This window comes from Equus przewalskii, chromosome 7 (genome assembly GCF_037783145.1).
Source record: "Equus przewalskii isolate Varuska chromosome 7, EquPr2, whole genome shotgun sequence".
Taxonomy (NCBI): domain Eukaryota; kingdom Metazoa; phylum Chordata; class Mammalia; order Perissodactyla; family Equidae; genus Equus; species Equus przewalskii.
Window position 1 is genome coordinate 79,131,314 of NC_091837.1, and position 14,786 is coordinate 79,146,099.

Here is a 14,786-nt window from a genome sequence, read left to right on the forward strand (position 1 = left end):
GTTAGAAGTTTTTAAGAGTTTGGCTCTTTTCACCTTACCGTCCTCCATGGTGAAGTCTTCTCCCTCCTGCTTTTGAGCCAGGAATACCTTCAGCCATGGGTCTTAACAACTCCTGTGAAGGACTAGCCACTTTTTGGAATTAGGTCCTTTAGGTTTCTTTGAGGCCTCAGAAAACTGTTGCTTCTGTCTCTCATGCTTGCTGTTTAGCTTTGAATGGCTTCTTTTCACTAGATCTTTATAATCTATAAGCATTTACTAGAAAGTAACATTGTTATTATTAAACTTATTATTAAATTAAATTATTCTCCCCCCCACCACCATATGCTGTTAATAGACCTCACACTCTGTATTCCATTACCCTGCATTTTTTTTTTTTAATTTCTTCATAGTCTTCTCACTCTGTGAAATCATGTCATTTACATATTTGCCTACTTTATTGTCTAGGTCTCTCCCTCAGAATATAATCTCCATGAAGGCAGGAGCATGGATTGTTCATGTTGGCAGCGCTATTCCAGTACCCAAAAAGGTACCCAATACAGGGTAGATGTCCAATAAATACATTTTGAATAAATGAACGAAGGGGTTTTGGGTGGAAGAGTTCGTTGACTTTGCATAACTAGGCAAAAGATCCACCTCTTCTTGAGAAGTGCTTTAAATTGGGTCTGCTAGTTTCCTTTATTAAGCTATGAGGCTGAGCTGTGAGTGGCATACAGAAAAAAAATCACTCCAGTCTAGAAGTCAGCATCAACCCAAATGAGCTTCTTAAACAAATCAGTTTTGCTCTCCTTGCTTCACACGACCAAGTCTAAAATAAAGCTAGAAATGACCAAGTTGGTCTTGGCACTTAAATGAGTGAAATTGCAAACCTAATTAAGAGATAAAAAACAGTTATCACCTCTAGTATCCAAATAAATATTATTTAAGGAGTTAAATATAAAAAGAAAAAGAAAACAAAAACACAAGCCTGAAAACTAATAGAAGAAAATGTGGGAAAATAAACCTTATCACAAGAAGATATTTCATATAAAAAGAAGTGAAAACTTATCTTTTTTAAAAAGTAGATCTGGTTATATAAAAATAAACCTTTAGATTGAAGATCATCATAACCAAACTTAAAAGCAACCAGCTCTTAGGAGAAATATTTTAATATGTAAGAAAAAAGGTTACCTCCCAACATAAAATAAAATACTTTATATAACAGTAAGAAAATCTGACACCTCAAATGGAAAATGAGTAGTGGAAGTGAATGAATAATACATCACTATTAAAGCAAATGATCAAAAATAACAAAATTGTCAGTTATTAGTAATCTAGTAGATGAAAAAGACAACATCAAGATGATATTATTTTATGCCTTTGAAGATGGCATTAAAAATTTATGTCAGCCAGAGTAGTCATGTTGGCATAGAAAGATATATTATCATATACTGTTAGTTGTATAAATTGACTAGAAGTCCAAGATCAAGGTGTCAGCAGATGTGGTTTTTCCTGAGTCCTCTCTCCTTGGTTTGCAGACAGCTGCCTTCTCACTATGCCCTTACACAGCCTGGCCTTTTCTTTGTGCTTGCACACTCCTGATGTCTCTTCCCTTTCTTATAAGAACACCAGTCCTACTGGATTAAGGCCCCATCCTATGACCTCATTTAAACTTAATTGCCTCCTCAAAGGCAGTCTCCAAATACAGTCACATTGGGTGTTAGAGCTTCAACCCAAGAGTTTTGGGTAGGACACAATTCAGTCCATAACAAGTATCTTTTATTTTACTGGTCATTTGGGTCTACCTTTAAAGTGATACTTCAAGTGTTTGCCATTTTCCTACTGATTTTCTGCTTTTCTCTTATTGATTGATAGTTCTTTATAGATTCTGCATAAATATATGCAATTTTAAGTATGTGTTAAATATAATCAATACATATATCTCTGCCTTGTCCGTGGCTTGCTCTCACTCCTGAATGCTGTCTTTTGACAAGGTGTTTTTAATTTTAATAGAGTCTAATTTATCAATGTATTCCTTTATATTTATTTTCCACTTAAGAAATATTTGCCTATCAAGTGAATCATGATCTTCTCTTGTTTCTTCTAAAAGCTTTATTGTTTTATTTTCCTCATTTACATATACAGTCCACTTAAAATTGATTTACATATTCACTGTGAGGGAGGTGTCAAGAATAATATTTTCTATGTGCATAGCCATTCGATCCAACAACATTTATTGAAAATACTAGCATTTCTTTATTTCTCTGCAATGTCATCTTTGTCAAAAATTAGATGACTATACATATTTGGGTCTGTTTCTGGACTTTAATTCTCTTGGTCTCAAGTTCCCTTGTTTATCTCTGTTTTAATAAGTAAAAGTTGAAAAATACATAAATCGAACTACATACTTGAATTTTAATGAAAGCTTTAGGAAACTTTCGTTGTTTTAAATTTATGTTTCAAGTTTCCTATAAAAATCACGTACTATTTAATAGCACGGAAAATAAATACTGAAAACATTGTAGAATGTAAGTTATTTCTTTAGTATAAAAATGCTTATAATATGTTATAATGTGAATATTCTCCTAAAAGATAACATTTTTTATTTTGGAAATTTGGATTCAGAATGCAATTGACTATTTGCATAGAATTTGGCTATTAAAATGTGCTTTCCCCACATATACCTATACACGCATACGCTATATGGTATATAATACACATGCATACAGTTATGGTTAATTCCTGTTGAGAAGACCACCCTCAGCTTTAATAATGCATCAGGACTCATGGAAATCAGCAAAGCTGTTACACTCCTGGTTAGAGTTTATTACAGCAAAAGGATACACATTAAGATCAGTAATGGGAAAAGCATCTAAGAGCATGCCCCAGCAGAGACCAGGTGTGAAGATTCCTCTCTCACTGGAGTCATGAGGACAGTGCTTATTTCTCCCAGCAATAACGTGTGACAAGATGCCACATTGAGGAGCATTGCCAACCAGGGAAGCTTGCCTGATCCTCACTGTTCAGAGATTTTATTGAAGGTTGGTCACATAGACATGGCTGACTGCCCATGGGACTGACCTTAGTACCAGCCCCTCTAAAAGTTAAGCTGAAACCATGTGGCCCAAAGTTCCTACCGTAAATCACATTGTTGGCACAGATGATCCAGCTTGGTCCACGGCCCCCAGGTAAGCAAAGACACTCCTCTCAGTCAGGATATTTCAGAGGTTTAAAGGTTACCTCCCAGGAGCTGGGGGCAAAGACCAAACCTTTCTTTGGGCAAGGTTAATCTTTTAATACACAGTTCTATATAGACATTTATTTAATTAGGTTATACCAATTGCTCATCACACAGACATACATGTTTATTCTCCATATTTTTGTGTGTGCTGATTCAGTGATTTATAATAAACTAAAAAAAGAAAAATCTGTTACAGAAATATGACAAACTGACACAATTGCTTCCTGATTTTTGAAATAATTTACCACTTAATTCCCTCAATCTCTTTATTTTTCTGCAGTGGTTTCAAACTTTCAATTAATATAATGTAATTTTAACAACATGTAATTTTAATAAAATTTTAATCTTAATAGAATGTAATTTTATTGGTTGAAAGCTTGAAATCACTGCAGAAAAATACATCGGTAATCAACATTTAAGCAAAATTTTGCAGTACAAATAATAACACATGATGCTCTAAATTCATTTAGACTCAGGTTTCTTATCTGAAGAGTCAAGAAAAAATACGCATTATCTTTACCAATTTGCATTAGGACTATTATTTATGGTAATTAGAAGATAATGCATAATAAGAATATACAAATCATAGAAAAGATAAAATCGTTTATGTTGATGTTGTTACCACTTATGTTCCCTAATTCACTTACACACAAAATTAGTAGTAGTTATTTTGGAATTTGGTAACTACTTTATTAGTCGTGAAGCACATTTTCTCAACTGTGAGCATTTTCCTATTGTTTGCATTTTATTTTGTACACTTCAATCTGTGAAAAGAAATTGGAAATGAGAAATCACCATGCGACAGATAAAGATTGCATCAAAGACAAAAGGATATTGTTAGGATATTTAACAAAACAATTTCTAGATACTAACCCACTCTATATGTGTAAATGTATAATGTCTCACTTGGATATAGTATCATTCACAATTCATGAACAAATTTCAGTGTATAGTTTCACTAAATAAGAATTAAGTCATTCTTTGCCTTCCAGAGTAAGAATTTCTTCAATTAATAAAAAGAAATTCTTAATAGATAGTACTTCCTAAACGAGATGGTGAACCTAATATAAAGGACAACCAGTTATAAACAGTTGAAAAGTTAGGGAACCAAGAGGAAAATAAATAAGAGGCAAGAAGTATAGTTAGAAACATCACGATTTTGGAAGAGAAAATCCTTCTAATGGATCCAAAACTGGAAATAGAACGGAAGGATTATCCTTAAAAAAGTTTTTCTGGACTAGAGGCTGAAACCAATTTGCATCTTAATTCTATCTAGATTCTGGGCTGATTCAGACCACTTTTATTATTTAATTTGTAAATTCTAAATCTTCCTTATAAGAACAGCCTTCACTATCTCAAGTGACAGCAGTATGAATTCAGAATTAGCAGATATTTAAATATATTACCACCAAAGCATGAATTTCCTTTGGCTAAGTATCTGGCGAAATGGTTTTTTGGAAAACAAATTCCACTATCATTGAGAGATATAAAACATCCTGATGTCTCAAATATGAAAAATCAGAAGGAGGGAGGAGGACGTATTTTAAAGCTGAGAGATCATCATAACCAAATCCCCTCAATTTTTTGAAGTAAATTTATTTCTGTATTTTATTTAATGAGTGAAATGAGATTATATCTCCATGAATTAAAAATAAGTGTCGAATAATAATAACCATATGCCAGGTACTATGATGATCATTAAGTATTCTGAGGAATAAATCACAATCTTTATTTTATAAGGCACTTGCCATCTATATGAACAAGCAAGCAGGTGATTATAGTATTGCATGACAAATGCTACTATATGGGTAGGAACACGTCAAAAATATCCAGCCTGAGAGAGGGAATGGGGGTGAAAAAAACACCTTATTCTGTCTTAACGTGGGAGTCGGGGAAGGATTCAGGGAAGGATTCTTTGAGGTGGTATGATTAAAGTGAGACCCAAAGGGTAAATGAGAATTAGCTAGGTATCTGCTTGAGGGGTGTGAACACGATATAGAGGGCGAATGGCAGGAGGGACTACAAGTAGTTCAGAGTGTCTGGAGCAGAATCCAACAGAAGTTGTGGCTGTAGGAAGACATAAGGTTGCTGAGAAGCACTCTGGTCAAATCATTTTGGGCCTTTTGAGCAATGCTGAAAAATGTGTCTTTTTCCTGAAGATCATGGGGTGCCGTCAAAGAGTTCATAAGGAGTAAATTGATGGTCAGAACTTGCTTAGAATTGTCACTGTGGTTGTAGTTTGGAGAATGGATTACATGAAGCAAAACTGGAAGTAGAGAGGCCATTTAGGAAACTAGATATCTAGGAGCAAGAGGATAGTGACTTTTCCCAAGAGAGTGAACGAAGGGATAGAAAACAGTGAAGGAATTCCGCAGAAATTAAAGTATAATTAAAATGAACATAACTTCTTTATATGGGGGGGGTGAGAGAGTGGGAGAAGTTAAAAATGATTCAAGGTTACTGAGTTGAGTGTCATTTTGTGGTTCAAGGTGCTTTTTCCATAAGCATCTTTGTTGTAGACATCTTTGCCACCAAGCATTTCTGCGCAAACATTTTTGCCACATAACTAATTGGTCATAAGGCAATTTTTCCCTAAAAGGTAAAATAACAACAAACAAAAGAGGGACATTAAAAAGGACATAATGAAACATGAAAAATGAATAACAAAATTAAAAATATTTAGTTACAAAATACAAAATATTTCACTATATTTAAAATGTGTAGATTCATGGCAATACTGGGCAAATAACTGATTTTATTTTGTGGGTTGTTTCTAAGCACTAATCTTTGAAGTCTCTCATTCATAGTATTATACATTTTTTTTTTTTTGGCTTGTTGATTTGTCTCCTCATTCAGCATCCATTGCGCTTTGTCTTTTTTGCTAAAATTTCTTCCATCATTAAGAGTGGTATCAGTTTCCAGGTTCTTGGATGCATATTTGTAACTGAGCTTTGTATTGTGTTGTGAAAAGCCTTCTACACTTTTGTTTGTTCTTGGAATATGGTCGAATGTCTGGTGATAGACATTCCAAAGGTCTACAGAAAATGGGGAGCTAAGATTTATATAATATAAAAATGGGAGTACTGCATCAATGGAGAAATGAACTCAAACTGTCAACCAGTTGAAACCAAACTGTCAACCAGTTATTTTAATTTTTATGGCAAAATTGCCTTATTGCCAATTAGTTATGCAGCAAAAATCCTTGCAGCAAAGAAGCTTATGGTGAAGATACCAGACATGAATTTCTGCGACAGCCAATAAAATCTGTGGAAAGTGTTTTATGCATGCTTTCGCCTTAACCATGGGATTCTTATCTCTGAGAGGCTAGTGGCAGAAAAGGATGCACTTCTTTCATGGCAAGCTGAAATTAGAATTTCTTTTACTTTTCCTTAACATAACTAAGAAATATAGGAGTCAAGCAATTAATTATAATTTAACACACCACATAATTGAATGTAATGGGTCAGGGAGAAGGAAGGTCACCAAATGGTTAATGATGCTATAGGGAACTTGTCTTGCTGCTGCAGCGGTGTGGCTCCAGAGAGCTTGGCCATCAGCAAGGCTGGGCTTCCAATACAGGATGAACCATAGCATGACTGAGAGGCAGATGATGCCTGACAGGGCACTCAACAACTTTCTCGACAACGTCCAACTACCTTCTTGGCTGTTTCAGACATTTACTGCCCTAAATCAGGTTATTTTGACTTTGCAGTTTGGATGTCCAGACAAATCATCATTTAATTTTGGGAAATCCAAGTGTCTAATCCTCTCTCTGGCTTATCACAAGAGCAGGCCGGTCACACAATAGTGAGACTGGGCAATCCAACTTTCCAGCATCGTGTCTTAGATGTGAGCTTAAATGTTAATGATCCCCAAGTAGACATAGGCAAACCCAATTATGTACAGATGAAGGGGATGTGGCAGCAAGTTCAAAAGAGTTTGCCAGAGGAAGACTGTTCAACCTGATTTCTTTTACACTGGTGACTACGTGGAGAATGATAACACGAATTGACAGGGAGTACAGGAGCAAGAACAGGTTGGGAGAGTGGGAGTGAAGATATTAAAATTGGAATCCACTTTCAGTCTTGTTGACGATTAGTACCCGTTGGACAGCCAAGTAATAATCTTTTGCATATATATATATATACACACACAGACAGGCATAACTTGTTTTGTTGTGCTTCACTTTATTTTGCTTTGCAGATATTGCATTTTATACAAGATCCTTCACCAGCAAAAAGATTATGACTCCCTGAAGTCTCAGATAATGGTTAGCAATTTTTAGCAATGAAGTTCTTTTTTTTTCTTTTTTTGGCAGGGAAAGATTCACCCTGAGCAAACATCTGTTGCCAGTCTTCCGGTTTTTGTTTGTTTTTTTTCTCCCCAAAGCCCCAGTGCATGGCTGTACATTCCAGTTGTAAGTCCTTCTAGTTCTTCTGTGTGAGCCACCACCACAACACGGCAACTGACATACTGGTGGTGTGCTTCCCCAACCAGGAAACAAACTCGGGCTGCTGAAGCAGTGAGAGTGCTGAATTTTAACAACTAGGCCATCAGGACTAGCTCTAAAGTATTTTTTAATTAAGGTATGTACATTGCTTTTTAGACATATGCTAATGCACACTTAATAAACTACAGTATAGTGTAAACAAACTTTCATATGCACTGGGAAGCCAAAAAGTTTGTGTGACTCGTTTATTGTGATATTCACCTTATGGCGGTGGTTTGGAACCAAACCTGCAATATCTCTGAGGTTTGCCCGTATAGCTATAGATGTGAGGGCCATCAGCATTTAGAAGGTAAGTGCAGTCGTGGGAGTAGCCCTATCCGCCACTGAGTGTAGCCGGTGTGGAATGAAAGTGGAGGCGACTGGGCGAGCTGGGTGAAGCAGTGGGGCGTGATCGCTTCTTACCTCTTCTGAGAGTCATTAAAATGTCTTGCAAATTTTAAACCAATTTTATATTGTGTAAAATCAAGCCAACTGTAAAAAATTATGAGATAATGTATTTTTAAATTATTAGGTTATCTAATTTTTAAAAACTTTCAAATTTAGACTAATTGCAGTCAAGTTGGGGAAAGAAATTCATTTGTTGAATTTGTAGAATCTTTGTTCAAATGATTTTATTATATACTATCATATATTAAAACTAACTGGTAATAAATATTGTGTAAAATAATAGACCAAGCAAGAACCTTACTTGCAAAGGCCATATAGTTTAGGGCATTCATTTTCATCCTAATAATGTAACAATGTACATACAATAATTTATCCATTATTGGCATAAAATATTCTCCAAACCTGAATTTATTTAGGAAATTCTATTTTTTCTAATGAAAAATTTAACTCTTGTCAAATGATCTAAACATCTGAAGGAAAGAAATTTTAATTTATGCATTTTTAAGCTGTAGTTTAGCAAGAAACATTTACATAAAAATGTTGTTTTGAGAAGAATCCATTATTTAAGCTCATGAATTTCTATCTCATGGAGGATTAGATATAAAAAAAAAATTTCCGTGACAATACCTGCTTTAGAGAGAATGACATATTTGGATCTGGGAAGAAGCTTTCAAATGCAATACAAAAGTCTATGAATTTTTTTAAATGTATTTAAAATATTCATCTTTTTTATAAAATAAACAAGATTTAAGAAAAATCAGAACTCTAAATGTCCAGAGAAAGTTGCAGTTGTACCTAGGAGAAGTTATTAATCATCATTAAGACACAGTTTTGGCAAACATGATAAGTGAAATTTTTAAACTTTCATTGGACTCTTGTGCATGTGATCAATTTATATTCAAAACATAATTCTTAAGCTATCCATGGTGTTGTCAGGATGTTATGAGAATATTTTGAAGTTATAAAATGTAGGTTATAAAATGAATATATACGCATGTCCCTTAGGATGTGATCAAAGGCCAATTTTCCTACAATTTTTTTGTGATTTTAGGAGGCACTGAGAATTTGATAGTTCAACACAATTGCTAGAGAGACACTGAAATAGATTGTTATAGCCAGAAGCAAGTTTGAAAGTGGTATTCTGACTTACAGACTATGGATGCAGAAAGCTTCTTAATGCTCCTGCAGTCTGTATATTTTTTGGTTTATATACCAGCTACTTTCACTGGTAAATCAGCTATGAAAGATGTTAAAAGATATGGTTCCTGATTCGAAAGAATTTCTCTGTTACTATATACGTCACTTCCAAAGTCCCTTGCCCATTATCGATCTGATTCCTCATCAGTAAACAGTAGCCAAACCGAAGAACTCTTGTGAAGATCAACTAAGAAATGTCTGTAAGACAAGTTTTACCTGCCAGTAAATGAGGCTGCTGTGATTTCCAGTGATTTCAGAAAGCAATAGAAATTAGTGTCAGCCAAATATTTAATTTCAAATTTTCTAATAGCTGCATTAAAAAGTAAAAAAGGCACTGGAGAAATTAATTTTAGCAATATATTTTATTTAATTCAATATATCCAAAGTACTATCATTTCAACTTATGCTCAACATACAAGCTAATTTGATATTTTACCTTCTTTTTTTTTAACTTTTTATTGAGATTATGATAGTTTACAACCTTGTGAAATTTCAGTTGTACATTATTGCTTGTCATTCGTGTTGTAGGTGCACCACTTCACCCTTTGTGCCCACCTCCCACCCCCGCTTTCCCCTGGTAAGCACTAATCTGTTCTCTTTGTCTACATGTTTAACTTCCACATATGAATGGAGTAATACAGAGATTGTCTTTCTCTATCTGGCTTACTTCACTTAACATAATTCCCTCAAGGTCCATCCATGTTGTTGTGAATGGGATGATTTTCTCCTTTTTTATGGCTGAGCAGTATTCCATTGTATGTATATATATATATATATATATATATATACCATATCTTCTTTATCCAATCATTAGTTGATGGGCATTTAGGTTGCTTTCACATCTTGGCTATTGTAAATAATGCTGCAATGAACACAGGGGTGCATGGGACTTTTGGAATTGCTGACTTCAAGTTCTTTGGATAGATACCCAGTAGTATGATGGCTGGGTCATATGGTATTTCTATTTTTAATTTTTTGAGAAATCTCCCTACTGTTTTCCATAGTGGCTGCATTTACATTCCTTTTTTAAACTAAGTTTTGGAAGCTAGTGTGTATTTTTATGCTTACTGAACATCTTAATTCACGCTAGCCACATTGCATGTTCTCAATAGCCATATGTGGTCGGTGCCTAATAATGGATAGTGCAGACTTAGACATTGAGAAACACTAGCATTACCTTGTCCTGTAGCAAGGGCAATGTATCAATATGGTCCTCAACATGTTCATTACTCTATCCTTCCTTGTGTCCCCATACTTCTTCTCTTTTCTTTCTCCAGTTCTGCCCATTGAGGTCATCAGTCATTCGACAATATTTATTGAGCATCTGCTATATGCCAGACAGTGTTCTAGTCAATAAAGAAACAATAAAAAAAATACAAATTCTCTGCCATCATTATGCTTATATTCTACTGGTTATGCCACTTTAGTTCTGTGTCAGTGTTGGTCTGAGAAGCAGAGTCACTATTAATGATACAGAAGAAGCCATTGCTTATAAAGAGCAGGCCTTACACAGTGGTGGGAACAAGCTAAGTGGCCTACATAAAGCAGTTGTTTCTGCATCTAGTGTTCACTCTGAAAGTTAGCAGAGCTGGAGTCAGGAAGGAAAGATGGATGTAACTGGGGTAACACAGGGAAAAAGTGGAACCCACAAAGAAAAACTGGAATCATGTCTATCTGGATCCCACATCTGTCTCTCACTGCTTTCAATCCTGACGCCAGGGCTGGCGGACAAACCAGCACCATTCACCACAAAGCTGCACATGCACCTGACCCAGGAGGCCCAGAATCTGAAAGAAGAAATCAGGCAGGAGCTGGAGGAGCTTCCGTCTGGCCGTTGCTCCAGACCCACAAGGTGAACCGGCACATGGGCAAGGACATGAATGGACAGCAGCGGCACCTGCCCACACCAACTTTCGGAGTGTACAGATGAGTCGCCTTTTGCTCCTGCCTCCGAGTTATCTCACCAACGCCCCCTTGTGGCCAACCTTAACCCCAAATCATAAAAGAAAGGGAATACTATGAAAAAGTTTCAACTTAGCTAATTTGACACAGTACAAATCCACCATATCCCCCAAATCATGGGAATTCTCAGCATCTTCCTTACAAACACTTACATTTGATTTTCTTCTATTTTATCCTATCTGTTGTCAAGAAAACTTTCAAATTTTAAATGTCTGAAGAAATTGTCAGAAAAATAAGCACTTTGAGAAGACAAGGTTTATGTGTATAGTTTGCATATTTTCTATAATACTTTACATGCCCCAAGTACTGTAAATAGTAATGGGACTTCATTTAAACTGAGACACAGAAAAGGAGGCGTTCCATATAAGGAAACAATCCAGATATATCAAGGATATCCCATTAAACTCATAGAAATTAGTCCTTGTTTAATGAGGGTATCAATATTGTAATATTTCTGTGCTATAGTCATTGATGCCTCCAATTTCCCCTTACCAGTCAATAATGGCAAAGTCTTTCTGAAGTAAAGTCAAAGTGGGTGAAATTATTCAATTAAAAATTATTTCTACACAGCTGCTTAGAAACTCCTTGAGAAGAAGAACAGCAAATAAGTAGTACCTAATGACAAGGCAAAGGACTTTTTTTTTATGACGGACTTTGTCACATCTACCTGGATTGTTCAGACATATATTTTACTTAATTTTTTCTCTTTCTGTATTCTGAGAACTTTATCTTACCAGATAAGTTACCTCTGGATAAGTTTGGCATTAGTTTACTTATATATGTGGAATTTATGTATAATTACATAAAATGTCACGAGTAATTTTACTGTCTTGGTTTCTTTCATTAACTATAGCATTCCAAATCCTTTTATCACCAATCATTAAAAGAGAGGTATTTGAAACAAATTTCAATACTAGCATCAACAAAACTCTATGGGAAATAACTTCCAATTCAGCGTCTAATTTTGTACATCTTCTTATTTAACTCTTCCTGAAGTGAATAATATTTTTCTGCACCTACAATCTGATACATGACGCAATGTTAATAAGAATTATATCCTGGGACCCGCCCTGTGGCACAGTGGTTAAGTTCACACATTCCACTTTAGTGGCCTGGGGTTCTCCAGTTCGGATCCCAGGTGTGGACATGGCACCGCTTGGCAAGCCATGCTGTGGTAGGCGTCCCACATATAAAGTAGAGGAAGATGGGCATGGATGTTAGCTCAGGGCCAGGCTTCCTCAGCAAAAAAAGGAGGATTGGCAGCAGATGTTAGCTCAGGGCTAATCTTCCTTAAAAAAAAAGACGAATTATATCCTAAGATTACAGGAAAAATTTTCACTTGTCATCTATTTGAAGCTGATACATCACTGACCTAAATATTGATATTTCTAACAACTGATGGTACTATTTTAGGGAATTAATTGTGCTGATAAATGTCTTCTGACTCCTGATAAAGTGGGCACTAATTTCACCTTCTCAATTTCATTTGTTTAATTATCTTCACTTTTTATCTACCTAAATTCATGTTTTTGTAATCCTAATGACAACCAAACATTGGATGCTTTAATTATAAAAGAACTATTTATTGAGCATTTATGTTATGCTGTCATTGCACATAAAATATCTTAAGTCCTCACAACAGTTGAGCAAAGTAAATGTTATCCTCTTTTTTATCTATAAAAAAACAGAGGTTCAATTAAGTAACTTGCTCTACATCATATAGCTATGTGAGTCAGAGTTAGAAATTGAATCGAGCTCAATCCAAATCTAGACCCTATGCTCTTTCTTCTACAATATTTTGCCTTTTTTTTTTTGGCAGAAAAAGAAAACTTTGTCTTTTCTTTTTTGGAAGACATAATCCATATATTTTTCTACAGATGTATACATGCATCCAAACACATGTAAGTGGAAATACCTGTTACGCAAAAAAAGACATAATAATTGTTTGACCTACATCACAAGGGTTTTGTAAAGCTAGCATACGTAATCTGTTTTGTACTTTGTGAAAAAATAACATAAACGAGATTTAAAAGCAATCTAAATAACTTTAAATAAATGCAAATTTCAAGGTTATTTAGCAGTAAAAAGATAGAACAAACTGGTGGAAAAGAATACAGACTCTTGCTATATTTATGATTTGCTAATTAAAAGAAATAAAGGAAAAATCTGACACAGATCTTCATGACACATAGATCAATGGAATAAAATATATTTGTATGCAAAAGAAAGTTTACTAGATGTCAAGTGATTCCAAAATGTAAAAGTTGTATTTTAATCTATGGGATACGTTCATAAGATGAATTACATATATGTCATATCTTCTCATAGCACAGGTGTAGTATATAAATTTGGGTGCGTACATTTTCTTTTTCCAATTCTCCAATGTTTTACTATTTAATTGATGATACCATCTACAACTGAGAGTCTTATATTTTGGTGATCTTTCCAAATGGATAAATTTGCGACTAATCATTTTTTTATACTTTCTCACCTTCACTCCAAAGATATTCCATTTTTATTTTTATTAATTCTTTTAAGTATATCAGAATGATTTAAGTTCTTGCTAAATCTGCTCAAAGTACCAGGATAAAGACAAAAATATCATAGAAGTCCTTGGAATTTTCCAAATCCTTTTATTGCTTGTTAGGTAGAAATATATTGACTAATACATGCAATTGACACATACATAAAATAAATATTTATTACACATTCAGCAGTTGCTAGAAATAGGGGAGTTTATGTCCCATTTGATAATGCAGATATTTATACGATGAGTCAAGTTACAATGTGGCAGTATATTGTGGAGTTTGAGAGCGATGTACAACTTTGGACAGATTATTTAACCTTTTGGAATTGAGGGATAAAGGCTGCCTGGGGGAGAGATTTCTGAGAGGGAATAAAGCAGCTGAGGGGCTGGCAGTCCAGCAATGCTCAACGGCAGCTGAGCAGGATGGTGTCCACGAGGGGTCAGAGATTGGTTAAATACGAGCAATTGAGTAGATTAGTAAACACTGAGGATAATGAGAGCCAGGTTTTTTAAGCTGGAGAAGCAATAATACATTTTGATGTGTTGGATTTGAATTGGAAGAAGCTGTAACTGTAAACTAATAGTTACCGTTACGGCTAATAGTTACTTCCAACAATAGATATCTCTATCAATATGTATAGATAGATATATAAATAAATATAAAGGTGAAATATATTTATGTGAGTTTGTGTGTGTGTGTGTACGTGTGCCTATGTATATACATGTGTACATGTGTATTTTTTCTTGGCTATGTTCATTGAGAGAGTTTGAAAATAGCAACACCCCAGTAACAATTAGCAAACCTGGCACGAAGATCTCTGTTTCTAAATACTATTCTCCATGAAAAGGAAACAAACCTCCTTAGAGAAATCACTGAGTCTGAGGGTAGGGTGGCAAAGTACAAGGTGAACCTTAAACATATCATTGTGGCAGAAAGTAGAGAAATGCTCAAAAGCTGATGGAAATCTGTTGAAGAGAACAGAATT